Below are 20,328 nucleotides of genomic sequence, written 5' to 3'. Positions count from 1 at the left end.
AGATATATGAAAAATTAAGACATGTACAAGTTATATTTTGTATCGTTTAATCTAACAAGAGAATCAAACTCTGAAAAACCAGTGGTGTGCAGCGATTTTTTTACAATAATTCTCAAGAAAGCAGTGCTTGTCGCTGGAATTATTATTTTAAATAAATTTAATTACACCAAAAAAAGCCGTTTATTAATGAGAACAAGCACAGCGAGATTAATTAAAGTCGCTGAAAAAGTTTTGGCTTAATTAATAATAAACCGAGTTTTTGTGAAAACTGACACTCTGTATCTTGACAATGAAGCAAGTTAGGACTCATGTTTATAAGAACATTTCTTTATCAAATATAAAGGGGAATCACCTTTTGAAAATAAAATAATTAATTATGAAACACCCTGTAAAGTCAAGTCATTAAGTTCACTTCACGCTGCTAAATTTTAGATTAAGGATTCAGGCTCTTAAGGTCACGTCAGATTCTAAATTTAAGTTACGAATTCATGTCTTCTAGGTCATTTCATGTTGATAAATCGTCAGCTATAAATTTCAACATTTAAGGTCGCTTTATTTGCCACATTTTTAGTTAGAAATTCAGGCTCCTAAGGTGACTAAGGGCCATTAGATCAATGTACTGACAACTTTACTTAGAAAATAATTTTTACTGAAACCACGAAACTCGCCAATGCTTTGTCTTTACTTCAATGTTTCTATGGGTATTATCCCCTTGGTAAAGTTGCCAGTTGCTTTGATCACTCCACACTTACTTCGGCTTAATTCAGGTTCTATTCATAATATTTACTTTGAACAAGGTCGAACTTTATCAAAAGGATAATATCCATAGAAACGTTGAAATAAGAACCCAATATTGGCCAATTTCGTGATTTATGAAAATTATCGTCCAAATTAAGTTACGAGTACATTGATCTAGTAACCTTAAAGATTACTAAATTTAAGTCACGAATTCATGGCCCTAAATTTCTTTACAAAACCACCTTTCATCTAGATAGTTCGGCGTAATGTGTTATACGATCTATACATATATATATATAAATATACATATATACATATGTATATTATAGTATATATTTTGTGAAACAACTAATGCATGATTTCAATTAGAAATGAGACGGTGCCCCAAATAATTAATGATGTATTGTTGCGAGACAGTATTAGAGGGAAACCCCATATTTAAGCAAACAACAAAACTACGAATCCAGAAGTATATTTAAAAGGAGCGCCACGTTAATAATTTGAAATTCCTGCTAAGACAATACTGTCCATCAACGGCCCTTAGTGAAATTAACTCAAAATTTTTATTAACTTAATTTGTTGCGATTTTCAATTAATTTAATGTTTTAAGTTAAACTGTCAATTGCGCTGTTATTTTGACACGTATCTGACCACAACGTGATACTGAAATGGCCGTTGGGTAAAATTCTGCCCGATCGCGATTTTCATGACAATCTAGATTTGCACATATTTACTAAATTTTACCGAAATGGACATTCTCCTAGGGTTCATTGGAAAAGGAAGGTGGATCGTCTTTTTTGGTCGAAACAACGTCGACTAAAGTACATTATTTTGGTAAGCAAAGGGGCTCCCCAAACGCGCCGACATCGGGTCGAGACGACGCTGCAGTTAACGATGCTACCATTTGCAAAATTGTACTAAAATTAGTACATTTATTGAACTAAAAAAAATTAATATCAGCAATTACATGTTTATATAGTCATATAATTGAGATCAGAGTCTTGTGATCCAGACCTCTTTAATTCATAATTAGCTAGTTAAGTTACTCTATACATATGCGTGCACACAACCATTAGCATTTCGTAATCCTGGAATTTTGAAAATAGTAAATGAGCATTCTCTCAAAATCAAAAAGTACAACAGTCCTTTAGGAAAAAGTACAATTAACGCGCCTCGCTCTTGTATAACAATTCTAAAAGCCGCAGTTCGGCACGGGCGTCGCGACGCTTCGCACCGGGACGTCCGTCCGTGGCTGTCGCCACAAGGCGACGCCGAACTTACGGGAATGTTGACGTTCTATTACGCTACGTAATTATAGCCTTAGTTTTTAAAATATACACTAACCGCGTTCTAATTTAGGAGCAGCAATTAGAGAGGATCTTATGGCTTCGAGTTCTCCTACAGGAGTCAAGTTTCGGTATAAAAATGAACGAGACCCGCGAAGAGGTTTTGCTTGAGGAGGTAAGTTGAGCACCAAAGTTGATCTAGAAACATAAAAAAATGATGTTGAAAACGCCGGACGTTATAAATAAAACATGAAGTGATCTGAAGCAGAAAATTGATAAAAGGTCTGGTTGATTTAGAGGGGACAACTGCCAACATATGGTGCAGTAATAAATTTCAAAGGATAAATAAGAGCGAAAATAGTGCGGTAGTATTAAACGTGACTAACTTTGTGTAACTAACGCAACGATAAATCAAGTTCATTATTAAGGATGCATTAAAGCGTGTCCTTTTCGTTGTATGCGCTTTGGTGCTGCTGCTGGCTGCTGCGGCTAAAAATATGCATCTCCGCTTTCTGCGGGACGATTCGGGTGGGACAATTTCATAAGTGCAATAATATTCAATTTCTGAGCCATAAAGTTTTATAAAAATAGGCTAATTTATCTTCTAAAGCACGGTTTGATCGCCCAGTTTCGTGAAACTGCTTTCATATTCATCCAAAACTTTCAAAACAAACTCTTTGACCCATATAATCTTTATTTTATAACTCTCCACGGACGGTGATTTTTATCTAGAGAGAGGTATTTTTCGTGATAAATTATTCCCTAGGGGGTGAGTATGTAGGGTATACGTGTGGTGTAATGAGGACCCTTTGGGATTAGATGCGATAGAGGCAGTAGACGATGCGGGAGTTTAATCTTTTTAAATTATCACGGGAAAGCCGCTGTTTTCTAAAAACTGGGAGATTTTAATTAGTATCGCACATAATGTTGCTTTCTAACATTCATATGGGTAAGATGAACAAATTTCTGAAGAGTTCGTTCAAGTTCTTCATCATTTGTATAATCCATGGTATTTTGATATCCAAAAAGAATTTGTTTCTGGTCTTCTTTTCTCTATGGCAACCATCCGCTAATTATTAAGTGACCGCCTCTCTCTCCCTAATTGGATTCTTTGACGCCATATTTACAATTCATCCCTTGCGATATAACTATTATCCTTATGATTTCCATGGTTCGGAACTTTGGTTCTCTATAATACAGATTATATTGATGAGAGCTCTCCCATCACCGCCACCACTCCACCAACACTAATCTCCCTCTATGTCTCTTTCCACCACTTAGTCTGCTGCTAGCCACATTTCCACCATTTATGTTCTCCAGTCCCATAAAGACGACATTATTAAATGGTCTCTCAATTATATTTTTCCTGACATCATTTTCTCAGAATTCTGTTTGAGCTAAAGAATGGTAATGCCAGGCTTAGCAACGGTTCCAAAGACATTAGATTCTGGTAATTTTATATTATGTTTTCAGTTGGGTATAGGATTTATTATTGTCGCATTATTATCTTTTTCTTGGCAGTTTTCTTGAAAGGCAACATCAAAATGATGAAAAATTTCAAATTTATTTCTAATTTCCGATGCATGACTTGGCAATGCGAGGAATCCCGAAAATTTACGACTTTGTTGATTATAAATGGCAACACTACGGCTAGCATTTGTTTTAAAAGAACAATAATTGAGTTTAACATGTACTCGTTGTCATCTAAGCATCACTGTCATATTGAGAATTAAATCTGTAAACGTGAGATTTTTTAATTTTTATTGCCAAAGAGGCTTATTTCCTTGGCAAAAAGAATCGCAGTAATCAAAAATAGCAATGATAGAATTAACATTTGTGTCAAAAAATGAACGACAGAGGTTGAATTTCATTACTGGTTGTCATTTAGATGTACGGAACGTTGTCACTTAGTGCATAAAATATCTAAATATGAGGTTTCTACTTCGATTAAATTTTCAATTTTCTATAGCGAAAACACGTCAAAAAACATGTGTCAGAAAACATGTATTTATCAGAGTTCTTTTCATTTCCAAGCATAAGTTTCGGATATTATTGAAGCTATACAATATTTATAATAAAATTGATTCAACAAGATTCGATTTTTTTAATTTCCTGATGGTTATTTTTGCATCAAGAATGACATTGATTTTTAGATTAATGAATTGAAAAAACACAAAACCGATGTCGTTTTGACAAAGAAAACTCAAATGTACATCAGTTGTTTGCACACGTGCATGTCACGGTATGTGTGTGGTACAAATTTTTATCACGTACGTACGGTTGTTAGCTTGCAAATATGTGCAGTTAGGTCACTTTATAGCATGATCGTAAAAAATAAAATAAAATATTTACAAGTGGAATAAAAAGAAAGTAAAGATATCGAAACCACGACGTGGGTTTCGTATTTTTGCCAACTTCCGAATGACGTCTTAATTTTCATGCTAGCCAAGTACTTGTTTCTGAAACTGGATGTCAAATTTTGACATATATGTATGTGTTGTTACCTATTTAGGCAGTGCTGCAAGAGTGAGCATAAAAATTTTAAGTTGCGAGATTCATGAATTAAAGAAAAAAATGTGGGTTATTTTGTATAATATTCTACAAGAGAGTGATTCATGGCTGCAAATTTAGATTTCATTGGTTTTGAGACTTCAATGAAATGCACCAGTTTTTGAAGAGTCTCTTTAAAGTTATGCATTATTCATCATATAACTGCAATAAATTTTGTGAATAGTAAATATTTGAAAGTGTTTTGTTGGGTGAGTTAGTTAAGTTTCGTGTCTAGAGACATTTAAAATCCAAAAAATTAAAGCAAAAAATGTAAAAGAAAATATATCTTGAAAAAATAGAAGTTCGGGTAAATCTCCAAGAAAATTTTTTGCGGCTGAAATTTGAATAATTATACAATTTTTATGTTGTTTCTATACTTTAAGAGTAGAGTACCCATTTAACTTTTCAGAATTCAGACTTTGCTGCCACTCTTCAAATTGAGGTTATGATCATCAAAACCAAAATAAGTACAAAAACAGCATTCACATACATGTCCTGTTGTTGCCTGATAATTTCAAAAATAGCTGGCCTCCACGATAAGTTACGAGTAAATTTTTGTTGAGAAATAAAAATAGACCTACTCATGGACCTTGAACGCCCCACGAAAAAAATATCGCCCGTGATTCAATACACCGAAAGTCATAAATTACTGAAAAAATCGAATCAATCTAACTAGGAGTGCATATACTACTAATTTGTATTTTATACACACGGAATCTTAACACTTCAAAGTGGTTTTTGGCTGGCTCAACCCGCAATAATATACAAAGCTGAGGCCAAGGCCGCAATCGCTCTTGCCAGAAACGATGACGTATGTCTGACGTCGTGAGTTATTGATGGATTCAATGCCGAATAGGCTTGAAAATGGGAAAGTGAAATGACAGAAATATTAATTCTAAAAATATGCGAGCCCGGACTAGTCCCCTGGGTGCCCGGTTTGTTAGCTACAGCAAGAGCTTATGGGTATTAATAGAAGAAACTCCTATAACTAGCTAAGAGAGAAGTCTTGATGAAAATGAGTATTGACCCTGAGTGAAAGTATTTGCCAGTATTAATTAACATTTTAGAGAAAGGCAATATTAATTAGAATTTTAGGCATAAATAATAAAATATTACCATAATTGACTCAAAAGGTAGTAACTGATTTCGTGATTTTCTGTGCATCAGGAAAATTATGCATTTTCACAGAAAAATCTTACCATCGCTAATGGAATTTGTTTTTAAAGCTAACGTCATTTTGACAGATAGCAAACATTTCCGTCCGTTTGACAGACTGTTGGCGATATTGCCAAATAAAGCTAGAAGTTTAAAAATTACAAGAATTGTTGTGCTGTTTCTTAGCATACGAGGATACAATATATTTCATGACATTAGCGATATGAAAGAGTGTATGCTTTCACGCATCTCCATTTATAGTATACAAAAAAACGAAGTAAACATAGTAAAGATCAGCTGTCGTACTGCATGAGTTTGCAATGTTGCCGGCTGGTTTTATTTTTTTAAAAATTTAATTCGTATGATTGTTACACGTCTAAGGGTTGTATTTATTTTCTTATTTAATTTTGAAAGGAAAAATTATTTGAACTAACTTTGATAGCAAATTTTTAATAATAATCAAGCAACCTGGCTGTTTAAAAGCAAGCCGGCAACATTGCAGAGCTTATGCAGTACGAGAGCTGATCACTATGTTTACTTGGTTTTTTTTATACTATAAATGGAGGTACGTGGAAACATACACTTCATATCGCTAGTATCCTGAAATATACTGTAATATGGTATAGAGGTAATTGTACTTCTAGTGTTGTTCTTCTGAAAATTGTAGTGCCGTTCTGCGTAATTTCACGTTTTTCGCAATGTTTAATGTATAATTCTCATATGTTTTAACCTCTTTTTGAAATCGTCATATGTTGACGTACTTTATTGTGAACAGTTACGTAGTAGTCGTCATACACGTAAAGGGAAATTAGCATTAGACGTAAAGAATATTACGTCAATTGACAGTCAACATGAATATTTTTGAAAATTTGCAACCGTTTTTGTATGATGGACACGTAATAAAATGTTTTATTTTTATTTTGTAAACGAAGCAACATACGAAAAAAGTTCAAGAGATAAAAAAGTTGTATTTTTAGTTGATTTTTCTCAAAAAATATAGAAATTTAATTAAGGTCAGTGGCGTACTTTCTTTTGTCAATAAATTTGGTTAAGGTGCCTCTCTTGACACCACTAGACTTGATAATTTTAATCTAGTTAGGGCCAAATCAGCCCCTTATTACTACAACGTTACTAAATTTTAAAAAAATCGGTCAAAAGATATTTGAATTATTTTTCAAAAACCATTATTAAAAGAAAAAATTTAACGCCCTGTATCTTGGATACATTTCCGGACCCATGTTTAGAGGAACTCTTTCATAAAATGACCTGAGAAATCACCCTCTTAAATATTGCTGTGTCGTTTTTAAACACCCTGTATACATTTGAAATTCAATCTAGAGGACGATTCGATAGAAAATTTAGGAATCATTTGATTAAGGCGGATTTTTTTATGGTACCAGTTGTCTCACACAGTTAATATTTGTTGAAAAGAGAAACAAAAAAATGACATCATGGTCAATGCTTAATTCTCAAACTAGAGATCCGTCCTATGAAGTACTTTTTTGAAAAAACTTCCAGGTCTAGGCCAATATTTCTGGCATGGTTCGGAACTAATCCAGGAATCCAGTTCATTACCGCGTTGCGTTTGCCTATTTTTTTGGCACTTTCTCCTCTAGGCCAAGGAAACACCAAGACTGCCAACCACTGTGCGTGTCCATTGACGGGCCTCCAGTTGGCAATAGACTTAATAATACCGGCCAACTAGAGTAGGGTGCGTTCGTTCATTCACATCTCTGTTTACTCTTCGGAAGCCAACCCCAAACTGTGCCAGGATTACGGGAAGTTATAGGTCGGATTCAATCAAGTGCCAGTCCTGAAACAACAACAAATAAGAAAACTTAATCCGTGAAAGCTTTATTCCAAAGTGTCCGTTCTAAATCAATGTTTACACTTGCTTTGCGATATTGCAAAACCCATGCAGGAAGTACAGCGGCGATATTTTCTGCTGTCTTGGCAGTGGTCAAGATTAGCCATCCGCTCGTAAATATTTTTAAAGCACGTCTTTAGTTTTTGCGGGGACTGAGCTGCAAAAATCCAGGGATTTTTGTCATTTTATTGTGGTCGGAAAAAAGTTCGCTTTGGAATCATACTCGTATAGGCTATTTAAAGTTTCTCATCTGTATCGTCGTATTCCTAGTACCTGCGACGTACTGAAAATAGCGCCAGCCAGAATTAGATCAACGAAAATAACCGCGGACACAACATTTTGTCGCAATAATAAGATAACAACATAAAGTGGTGCTTTTCAGGAGAATAACAAGGATAAGCGAAAGTCCAAACTGTTTGAAAAATCTGGCTTTTACAACTCGTCCCTGATGTATAGAACATCCATCAGCGCTCTTCGATTATGAAATATCGATGTACTTAACAAAAATTGGAACCATCTTGGAAATTATGCTTACAGATAACGTAATTTCTTCAGCAAGAAACGATGTTTCTTCCTTTAATCCGAGGGCACCAGATTCTCCCTAAAAATCAGCATTATTGCAAATCATGCGAGCCGAAAGAAACGATAAAAGTTGAACTTTAAGCGCAGCAGTTCAGTTAAAAAATATTTAAAAAATGAGTGGACTTTGGAAGGCACCAGCTACCTTAGAAAAAGCTACGAAATTGCAGTACTATAAGAGAAAATATCATAAATGAAGTTACATAATAAGAGTTTACACTTTCATTAGTAACAATTCGGGGTCGGAGAGGCGGCATTCATCTGCTGGCCCCTCTCAGATGCGAATATCTATTTCTATTTTATATACAAGGTGTACCATTGAAAACTTCACTTTGAATTTATTTTAAACTAAGAAAACATTAGACATTGCTGCGACACGTCGATTTTGTTTTCAAGGGGAACATACTTTAACGTTAAATGCAGATTCACCAAAAGAACCCTTTCCGCGGAGGTGCATTCAGTTTTATGTGTGTGTGCCACGACAATTTTTAATATTTTGATTGTAGTTCGAAATAAGTGTAGGGTTTTTTATATAGTTGTCTATGGTTTATTGAATAAGAAACGGATTCAAATGTAGGATAACAGTTCTGGTGAGCCACTCGAAAAGAAAGAGGACCCTCTAGATTCGGGGCGCTCTTAAATACTAAACTAAGGGTAATTAAAACAGTGTCGTACCCTGGCTAGAAAGCAATTGCTGACTTATGACACCACCTGAGTCGTTACCATGGTACTGATAACGCTTTGTCGGTACATTTCCAGAAATGCCGACAAAGCGCGGCCGCGCGTCTCATCCACACCGACAAAGGGCGGCTATCCTTTCCCACAAGTACCGACAAAGGGTGGCTAGACGTTAATCATAAAATAGCAGAATTGCATGAAGATAATGATCGCGAAACCCTCTTACTTGACGAAAATACCTCTAACCAGGTTGCGACATACATAGGCGTCCTATAGGGGCAACATCAGCCCCTTCACAATTCTTTCATCTTAAATTAAAACCTAACCTAATTAACAGTATTAGAGTACTATCACTATTTACAACTCAACGACTTCCGATTGTGCCTCGACTTAAGAATCCTACATAAGCCTAGTGCAAAGTTTCCAATGGTGCACTCTGTATATAGCACTATTACTACGAATTTTGATTTTCAACTGTTGTACCCGTATGTTACGTTAAGGAACATCATCATTTTTTAGGTAATATATCCGATACGGCTAGATTTTACGAACACCCTGTATAATAAAACATTTACTTTTTTTTTCTAAGAACTAGAGTTCACGCACTTTCAAATTTCGTTAAATCGATATAACTGTAACATTCCAGTAAAAGACCGATTTTTCTATTAGTTTAAGGTTTGCGTTTTAGAGATATTAATAATAAACTAGTCGATAACTGGTTTTTAATCGTAGTAAGCCTATATGTTAGGCCTTGGTTTTAATATTTAAGAATTTTGTTGAATTCAATTCGTTAACGGAGTTTCATCAATTAGTAAATTGATTAAGGTGCATTATGACTTAGCAGTGAAATAAATTACTTTATAAGTTGTTCCTGAATTTGCTGTTCCAATATTCACAACAGCCAGTATTGGGATAAATCAATTATTACGTTTATACAAAAATTGAAAACGTTTGTAAAACGAATCCAGTATCTATAGAAATTTGTGTGGGTTTCCATACTGATTTTCAATTCGTTTTCAAATCGATTTTGAAACGTTATTAAGATTTTGTCAAAAGAGAGATAAGGTGACACATTCCACTTGCGATTAAGTGTGGCGACTGTTGGCAAACTCATAAGATTTAGATGATTCTGTTGAAAATAGTCGGAATAGAAAACGAGTTTACATGATAAAATTCAAAATGCAAAACTATTTCAGAATATTTTAAATTTGCATAGAAATTAATAATCCGAAAACTCCAAAAAATTTGAAAAATCTGAATATATATAGGGAATTTGAAGTCTTGTAAATTTATTTTTGGAGGATTATCAATCACATCAAAAGAAGTTAATTAAACCTAAACACCATAATAAAAGAGATATGATTTTTTAAATAGCATATTAATTAATATTTTTTCATCATTTTCCTCCGTGTATGCACGAATCATTTATCAGGTAGATCTATCATCATTAAGACTCATTAATTATTTGAAAGATCATATTTCTCTTGTTATGCAATTTTTATTGTGGTGTTTTAGGTTTAATTAGCTTACGTGTTAGAATTTGTATAGTGTAATATTCAAGAAAAATTGCATCCACTACCTGAAAATAAAACGAGAATCAAACGAAATCTTCAGAAATCTTTGAAAATCTCATTTAAAAGACATTAAAAATGAATACCACCTATTAACGATATGAAGTTATAGGAAAAAGCGGAGTTATATGCAGAAAAGCAGCACCAAAGAAAGGAGGAAAAATAAGTATAATGAAGAAACAGACAAACTATGAAATGGTGATGAAGAAGATATGATAAATGACAAAGAAACGAACTACAGGTAAAGGAAATAGAAAAGGAAAAAACGTAAATGGAATGATTTGTGTGAAAGCTGAGACGAAGACTTAGACACCCTTTCGACCTGACAAGGCAAAAAAAGATTCAATTAAACAGTTATTCCCAACCATGGCTGGTATATTGTCAAAGAAAATCTTTCGTCTTTCAGTTCTTGTTTAGAAAATAGGTATGTAGGGAGGTCCCCTTTTCTGTGACAGAACTGGCGCTAAACAAAGAAAAACTGAAATGAAACATGATCCTATGATTGCATGGACTATCAACAGAATTTCCTTCGAATTGTAAATTAACGCCTAGGAAACCAGCAATTTTCTAAGCCATCGAAATAATCAAGTCTGATCTTAATGGAAAAACCTAAAAAAAATCATGAACGAGCTCCTATAGGTCACGTTACCTGATTAGTTCTTTGGAAAAGTTATTCGATCTCACTTCATAAAGCACTGATTGAGAACTAAAATTACAGAAAAGCCCACGTTTAGAGAGACAATTTTACGTAATGGGAAAGCTGAAATCCAGGCAGATATCTGATTATTTTCCAAAAATTATCAAGAACTATATTATTTAACCCCTGTGGAACATGCTTACGATTCTTTATTAAAAATAGTAGCATTGGGAAATCCCGGTAGGATTGATTCATAACGTTGCATTGGTGATTTGCTCAAGGATCGCGGTTCAGGATGGTGGCAGTCTATGACAGACCTTGTGAGTGTATGCGGTAAGAGGGAGAGAAGAACCATTGGACTTGGTGCGGACAACATTGAAGATCGACCAGAATAGGCGTTGAAATTCGCAAGATTCGCGTTGGGGTCTAATTTGATATTTGCAGAATACGAACAATACAATACAATACAAGAGCCGAATATTTGATGGGACCACTAAACGGACTGAGAATCTAGAAGCCATTATCAGTTAACATTGTAGGTGTTAGTGAACAGTTCAATCAATACAGTCTCCATATGGTGCGATGTAATTTCTGATTGAATTAATGTGCTCATAGAACAACGCTCTGGCTCATAGAGAAAGGAATAATGAGAGGACAATTGGCTCCGAGCAGTTAACAAGAAGAATACCAAAGCCCATAACATAAAGAAATGCCAGAAACGATGAGAAATGTTGAATGAGCTATGGGTGGAACGGCTTATCCGAGAATTAAAGAAATGGACTTGCTACGAATATAAGTCAACGGATTAGTACCTGACGCAAATCCTTTAATATAATATAAGGTTTAGGCGTTATACGCATCGTATACATAAATCGATCACGAGCAACTGTCGTTACTGCGGAAAGCTCGACGCTGCAGAATATTTTCAAATGCCCACATCGTATATTCATCATATATTCATTGCATTTTAAATGCAAATTGATATATGATTCAAATTGAAGCAAATGGTGATCAACAGAACAAAAAAATACCAGCAAGAATGTTGGAAAATAAAATAGCGTGTAACGCATTTGCGTTATATATATATATATATATTGTTATACATTGGAACATTCTCGAGATCAAGAAGATCAAAAAGGAAGAAGTCGAATAATCAATAGAAGAAATAAATTTGGCTTAGGATGGAAAGAACAAGAAGAATACTGAAAAAACGATGCAAGTAGGAGAAAAGTGGTCTCAAAGAAATAATGCTTCAAAGGTATATTGATACATCCTCGCCTAATCCTTTATAAAAACAGAAAAAAGGTCTCAAGAGAGTCATTTTAATTTTGCATGAGGTGATTTCAACTGGCGAGTGTTAGGCCTTTGATTCCTCGAATCAGTATGCTTTATCCTTATTTAACCCTATTAATGGCACGAGGAAAGAACATGCTAATTTTATGTATTAGGTGCTTACCTATAAGATTAACACAAAAATGACTTCGGATATGGGTTGTCATTTAAAATTTGAATTAGGCCAATATTCAGGGTATTATTTAAATATGTGGCCAAACTTGCTGAAATTTGGCAGTGTTATTTATGGGTATTATTGTTATTTATGTGCCACTGACTTTTTTTTAATCTTTATATTTTTTCGCATTAAGCAATTAAAAATATGACTTTTTTGTCGCTTGTATTTTTTCGCGTCAAGTTGTATTTTTAGTAGCTTAATGCGAAAAAAAAAGTTTTAAAAAGTCGTTCACGCATAAATAATAATAACCATAAATAACCCTGCGAAATTTCAACAAAATCGGCTAAAGGATTATTAAGGTTTTTACGAAAAAATGATTTTTTTATTTTTAAAAAGTTTGACATCCTGTATCTTGAAAACGAAGTATTATCGGACCTATGTTTAAATAAATTTTTCGTCTTAGAAGTCTTAGAGTCACCCATTGAGCTTTGGCCACATACTTAAGTAACACCCTGTATTTAGAGTTATCAGATGGTACCTAAATGGATGGCAAATGTTCTTCATTTGCTTCTTGTCCTGCTTTGAATATAAAAAGTTCTTCTTTCCGTTATGTGAAATCGTAAATTCGGTCATAATCTGAAAAATACGAGGATGTTTAAGTTATTTGCGTCATTTTATTTTTTTAAATTAATTTTTGAAAGAGCCGGAATCAAAATTTAACAAAAATACATATGTCCTTCATTTAAATGAGTTTTGGGGTAATTAGTTCGATTTTTAAATTTCTCAATCATGTTTGAATACTCTTTAATCGGATCATGATTCGAATCAGATCCATTCTGTATAAAAGAGTAATACAAGCACAAGGAAATCCTATTGGGACATAAAGTGTTTATGGTTCAAAAATATTAGGGTTTCAAAATTCAATCCATCTGTTAAATCTTAAAAAACTTTTCTTCAAGTCTTCAATTTCTTCAAGTTCTTTCAAGTAAGTATTCTTCCCATCTAGACTTTTTCTCTTGTCATTAACAATACCATTGTCATCACCTTGTGTTGTATTTCATCTAAATTTAAAGAGTGTTAAGAGCTCTTTCCTTGGATTTAATTGATATTGCCAAGGAATGTAAGAATATAAAAAAATTCTATAATTATACATTAAACATAAATAAAAATTTTGCAAAACAAATAGTGGCTCGGAGAGCGCATTTAGATCAAAAGCACTGCAAACGTTTTTTCCATAATTCAATGTTTTTCATAATTTTTTTAAATTTCAATTTTGATTTTAAAAAAATTCTATTTGAATGGATAGTGTATTTTTGATTAATTGCTAACTGAACTCAAAGCAATATTTCTCAATTTAAAAAACTATATTACCTCAAATTTTAAGTAACAAAACCCCATTCTTTCCAGATTCAGTAGAGTCCATCCTACTCCACCTCCAGGGACAAGGGTTTCTAACGACCTGGAGAAACATTTGCCCCTGTAGCAGCGTTTTCTAGACACGCCCCCGGACTAGGACGGATTTTCCAAATAAACCGCTTTTTGGACACCCAACATGTGTCGGATTGGATGTCCGAAAACTCCAATTTTCCCATGACAACCCTTTTCGCTACCTTTCAATATTAATAGCTGTCTTTAACATAGTTTTAGATCTGTATATATTTGTAATAATAGTTTTTAAGGTTTTGAGTTCAAGACATCTGCGATTTTACCGAAGCTTGTCTTAGTAATTATGCTACTAATGTTACTTATAGCTGCTAAATCGTTAAAACTGAAAAGAACCCTCTGATTCAAAGAATTTTGTATGTTTAGGAGCGAAACTATATTATAGCTATTTCCCGTGTAACTATTTTATATACTTATACACAGGTAGAAGAATTTTATTATTAGACAGCTGCTATTCTTTCCCTCGGTAAAGTGAGTCATAGGGTGGTTTTTGTGCGGATCTATATGCAGGTTAGACTTGCACTTAAGGCACTCCTTTAACTCATCTGCCGAGGAATTAAGGGCTGTCAAGTGAATTATACTGTTAGTGATTATTTATTGATATGTAATAGTCCGTCTCAAATCCCAGGGAACATTTATTTTGTGCTCTGGAATTACTAAAGCAATATAATCCTAGTCCAAAAAGTATATCGTTATAAAAGGTTGCATTAAGCCCTAGAGGGGGTTTTCTTTTGGATTTTTGTGCAGACAAGTCTCATTTCTATTTTGAAGAAGAAAAGTAAAAATTGTGTAGTTTCGCTAAAGGCTCTTGACGGAATGGCGAAAGCAAAACCTGTAGAAGAAAACCACCCTTTAAGGAGTGTCGCTAAAGTTTTGGCTAGTGAAACATGTTAACGAAGAAATAAAAAACACAAGAAATGTAGTTTAGATACTAGTACTTTTTGCCCTCTATACAAGGGCTTCATATAGTGACACCGTATTATTGGTACTTAGGACTAGTGGCCTTTAACGAATACAACGTTCGCCATTAATATACTACCTTAAAAAAGTTACTAGGATTTACTACTATTTCGCTGAAATATTCTAATATTTGCGGTACTTTTTACTATTATAACTATTCTACAATATACTTAACTTCATAGCGTGACACGCAAAATAAAGTTGTTTAGAACTGGAAAAAACCGATGTTTTATTGACGATTTAAGGTTCATATTTTATGGGAATTGTGGCTTAAAGACTATCTAAATACTTTTAGAAAAACAGTCAAATTTTCAATTTAACGTTGTGGCGATGCTCGCGCGCTATTTCCGTTTGGAATGGTTTCTGTTAAGCTGGGCTCATGGGGCGCATATCACATAACAAAATACATAACATATAAAGTCGGCTTTATGCTGATACCTATTGTCATTCATGCAGCGCTTAGCATATACGTGCATAACATAGAAAATTCATGTCTGTTTAACTTTTCGTGCAATCTTATGGGTGATGTTATGAATTATGCGCTGTATAAATGCATAAAACCAGCTTAGAAGATTACTTGGCAAAACCTGGAGGATTTTTTCTAAATCAGTCCACATTATATAAGATATTTTTGTTTTTGACAACGGAGAAATTGAGAACATCTCTTATTGAGGTCAACTCAGGTTATTTATGTTTACGAAAATTAGTTTATTGTTTCAAAAATTAAATGAAGTCTCTTTAATAAGGTCAGCTTTCTTTACAGCAGCATTTTCTCGCCCCAAATATTATAAATTTAATTAAATTCTCCTTAAGGCCAATTCAAGGTATGAAACAACGAAATTAAAATTTTAAAGAAGTAGTACTGTCAAAAACCCCTTTTAAGGTCAGGTGAGATTACTTAACGTTACAGGAACTAAGTCACAATTCCAGAGAACTTCTGTGTGAGAAAGGGTGGGTAACAATGCCATAGCTCTAGAATTAAAAGCATCACTCGTATGGTCATTCATAAATAATGTAATCGCATTGACAATCTTAACAACATGTGAAAACTGGCCACTCTCTAAAGACGTTTGTAGTAACAACGACCCCATTCCATCCTAACCAGATGAATTTCTGTTCTTAATGCTAACTATAGCAGACCTACTTTCTGTGGGATCCGTTGAAATAATGAAAAACGATTGAATTTAGTAAAATCTAAATTGTGAGTAATTCTTGAACACATATTTATGGCTATGGCGGTGAAATATAATAATTTTAATTTACTTAGAGTTAAACTAAATTAGGACTACAAGGACTTGATCCACCCCTAAATAGGTTCATAACTCGCCACGTCTCTCTTTGCTTACTCCCATCATTCCTACAATTTTAAAGTTACGAAAGAGCTGTTTGGTAACCTCGATCATTTTCTTATACATTTTTTATATCAATAAAAAATTTGTGAAAAATGCTCATTAGCACCATAAAATTTCCTACGTAAAAAAGCATGTTATGAGCAAATGTTTTTTTATCCTTTTGTTATCCAGAAATTTCCGTATTTAGTCGGGTTATTATGCTTAATGGGAAACGTTCTATTAAATATCGCCGAAATCGCTGAGTGAAAGGCGGAAAGATCTTGCTGATTGGAAAACACTCTGCCAATCTACCGCTACACAGACACGCTCTAAATTTAAAAAAATCTTACAAAAAGTCGAGTTCTTTTGAAACGCTCATTGGGTGACTTACAGTCGAGAATAGTATAATGAAAAAAAAGTCTAGAAAAAAAAGGTGTAGCAAAGAAATGTCAAAAAAATGGGGGAGATAAGTAAAGGAAGAAAGGTATAGGAAAAAAGGTAGGAAAAAGTATAGGGACGGGAAAGTTTACACACATTAACTTAAATCTAGATATCTCGGTTTCATTCTCCAATAAACCAGCATTGAAAACTGTACACTCAACAGTGCCATCATAAAAGTTAGAGGACATATAATTCAACAAGGACCGAGAGGATGTTGTAGTTCTGGTGGGACAGGAAGTCATACACAATACATTGGGTGTTCTGCTCACAGTTGTTTAAAGTTATTTACGTTAAAGTTAGCACTTAAAATATAAAATACTTTTTTAGTAAATTGATAGACTAGAAAAAAAATGACCAGTTTCAAGAAAAATTCTAGCAATAATAAAGTTTTATTATAAAAATTATTTTCGGCTGTAATGGGCCACATTCAAACAGATGGGGGACAGACAATAAGAAAAAAAGAAAAACAAAAAAATACCACATATCTCTGCCAAATGCCGGGGAATTAGATATTATCACTGATCACTACTGGAATACATTTATCGTGGTTTTAGTTTTCTTTTTTTTTATTTTGTTTTTGTCTACGATATTAAAGTATGCAATGTTGAAATTTTCTACCTCAATGTTTTTTTCTGCACAATTACTTTTTTAATCTTCGTAATTTCTAATAATAATCTCTTTATAATTAGTTTGTTTGTTTAAAATTGCAATTTTATCATAATTGACACCTTGCTCGACATTTATTTTACGTTCGACTAATGCGGTTGGATTACAACTTTTTTCAAGACTGTTTTCACTTGCAAGTACTTTTTCACATGTTATTGCACTCCCGATACGATCTCAAAAAACATCATTTATTAAGTCATGACACGAAACAAAATAACTGATCATTAGATCCCACTATTTCACCACTTCTGGTGTTTGTTAGAAATCTGGGAAGTACTTAGATTTCTTACTCTTCAATTTTCTTCATATCACCTTGAGGTCGCTTCCAGTTCATTCAATGTGCCCGTTCTCAATTTCGTAATTCTTCTCGTCGAAGTTCTTCTGAACTTTCCATTTGAAGCGATATGAAAAATTAGGAAGACACTAAAATAAATCCGGAATATGAACAGTTTCCCTTCGCCGAGATAGCGTACGTACATAAATTCGAAAACATACGACAAACCCAAACAACAATATAATGACTTTCCGGTCGGAGGGCGGCCTGTATATCCGAGCCCTCTGACATGGGGGGCTGAAAAGGGGGTCCGCTATCTCGATTCACAGCCAGCGGCCATGCGAGCGCATTACGCGGATATTTATGGCACCGGGGATTATCAAGAAAAGGCGGGTTTTCCGAGACATCGATTTTTCACATGTGCCCCTCTGTTCGAGTGCACTCGACATTATCTTGCAGATAATTACCCGAGAAATTATGTGTCGCCTCATAGACTATTAACCCTTAAAAAACACCTTCAGCGGTTTCAGATGTAGTTATTTGTATCGTAAAGAAGTAAAGTACTACTTCTTTTCCTTTAGTGGGTGACTTCGCCATCCAAAAATTCATAAAAAATTCAAGAGAACAAAATTCCTTCCTCCAAAGAGGCACAGGAGGAAAGCGAGTGACATTCAGCATTGAAATTATACTCAAGGTGGTGCATATAGGTCACAGGTCCAGTTGGGAAGAAATGTAAGTTTTCGAAGTTTTTTCCAATATATAGATAAGAGTAAATATCATTTCATGGAGTGCAACACTGATTTACACAAACAAGGAAATTGCTGCTTTCGTTCCCACGAAAGCGTTAACGTTCAAGGGAATAAAAGATACTTTTATGTCTTTCTTTTCCTCCTGTACAATTTTTTCGTCTCAATTTAATTGCAAATAACCTATTTTGTAAAAACAGGAGATGTTATTTTAAATTAAATGAATAAATGTGCTGTTTTTTGCCCACAAATGATATAAAAAAGTTCTATTATCTGTGCAAATCGAAAGAAGAAAGAATGTTACATCTTCAAGTTTTATGCAATTTCCATTGTCAGTGTGGGCCACTCACTGTTGGTGAACAATGAAATGATTTTAAACCAGTTGGTTGCATATTTGAATAATCCTAAGCACTCTGACCTACTAATTGCGTGGACGAGATTATTACAACATACCTTACATTGTTCGTATGTAGACTTATTTGTTTAATAAGATTGTTTATAAAATTGACGGGTCATGCACATCACCACATTACATTTAAGTTAAATAATTTAGCTCCACGTAATAACTCGGTGCATGAAGAAAACATGGTATTCATGATGCTGACGATAAGAAGTTTTCTCCCTAATTAATTTTAATGAGTAGATTTTCTTCAATTTTTGACCTTTTCCAGAAAAAAAAACAATATATGCTATTCATGATGCAAAATTATTCCGATTATTATTATAAATTCATGAAGATTTTCTTCGCCTCGTTGAATATCGAGAGGAAGAAAAACATCGTAGCCTAACCAACGCTGCTGAAAAGTTATATTTTTCCTTCAACAAAGAACGAGTTCAAGATGTTCAGGTTCCTAGAATATTCGATATTCAGAGAAAATGATTGAATTTGAAAATTGGTTCATTGATTTGCCCTTTAATCGCATTAAGTAAATTGAAATTTGGTAAATACAATATTATTTATTAAATAAACATGAAAATTAAAAGCCAGTTCACCTTGAAATGACAGAAAAATTTTTTTTGCCGTTTCCGTATATGACGCCATTTATTAATAAAGTATAGTGGTGAAAATGATAATGATGAATGAAAATAAAAAATGATTTTAAACCTAATGTTTATTTAATAAAACGTAGTATCTACCGAGTTGTTAAATTTGAAGTTTGTCGAAAAACTCTTGGAAATTTTGACTTTCAACACTTGTATCTTTTTTACGTAAAAATCTTTAAATTTAATATTTTTCCTATAAAATTGCCAATAAAGTTAAGTACAAAAAAGTTTAGATACTTTTTAAATATTATCCTCTTGTATTACCCGCCCGTGGAAAAATGGGGCAATTTTTTATAGAAACACAGAAAGAGCACAAAAAGTTATAATAAAGTACAAAATTCCATTAATTTACCTCGAAATGTTTCAAAAATATTAATAAAAAACCATCCTCGGGAACCAATTTTTCACACACTATATATCGAAACGGGGCACCTTTTGATATATGTTTATATGAAGTTTTCGCCATATTTTGGAACCTAAAATATGTAGTTGAATTTATTATGTTTAGAGACACCTTGTATGTGGATATGAATTTGTCACTATTAATTGAGCTATCTTTTTTTCTTGTCTCCTCATTTTGACACTGTGATTTTTTTCGGTTTATGTTTCAATTCTCTATTCTTTAGTTTTTTCCTGATCCTTGTCTACTTTTCTTTCCCCGCTTGTTCTACGTTTTGACCCGATATTGCTCGTCATCTTCATTAGAATTTTTGCGTTGACGTCAATTAACCCGTATATTTATTTCGCAATTTCTTTATTTTTAAGATTTTTCTCAACATAAACATTCATAAAGATGCATTATTTGTAATTTCGCTTTCTCTTCTTAATCTGAATAAACTAGTAATTTCAAGTAACCAAAATTCGACCTAACCTTCGAGAATTTCCTAAAATCTTGACATCTCCAGAATTTTT

General features: G+C 33.7%; 1 long non-coding RNA gene across 1 annotated transcript; it reads left to right on the top strand.

The window, feature by feature from the left end:
* The first annotated feature begins 1,862 nt into the window (after positions 1 to 1,862).
* LOC136418494 (uncharacterized) lies at positions 1,863 to 15,135 on the top strand. Its single transcript, XR_010752924.1, has 2 exons — positions 1,863 to 2,199; positions 13,919 to 15,135. It is a non-coding gene; the product is annotated as an uncharacterized lncRNA (long non-coding RNA).
* The last annotated feature ends 5,193 nt before the right edge of the window (positions 15,136 to 20,328 follow it).

This window comes from Euwallacea similis, chromosome 35 (assembly GCF_039881205.1).
Source record: "Euwallacea similis isolate ESF13 chromosome 35, ESF131.1, whole genome shotgun sequence".
In the NCBI taxonomy this organism is placed as follows: Eukaryota; Metazoa; Arthropoda; class Insecta; order Coleoptera; family Curculionidae; genus Euwallacea; species Euwallacea similis.
This window is presented reverse-complemented; position numbering and strand designations above follow the sequence as displayed.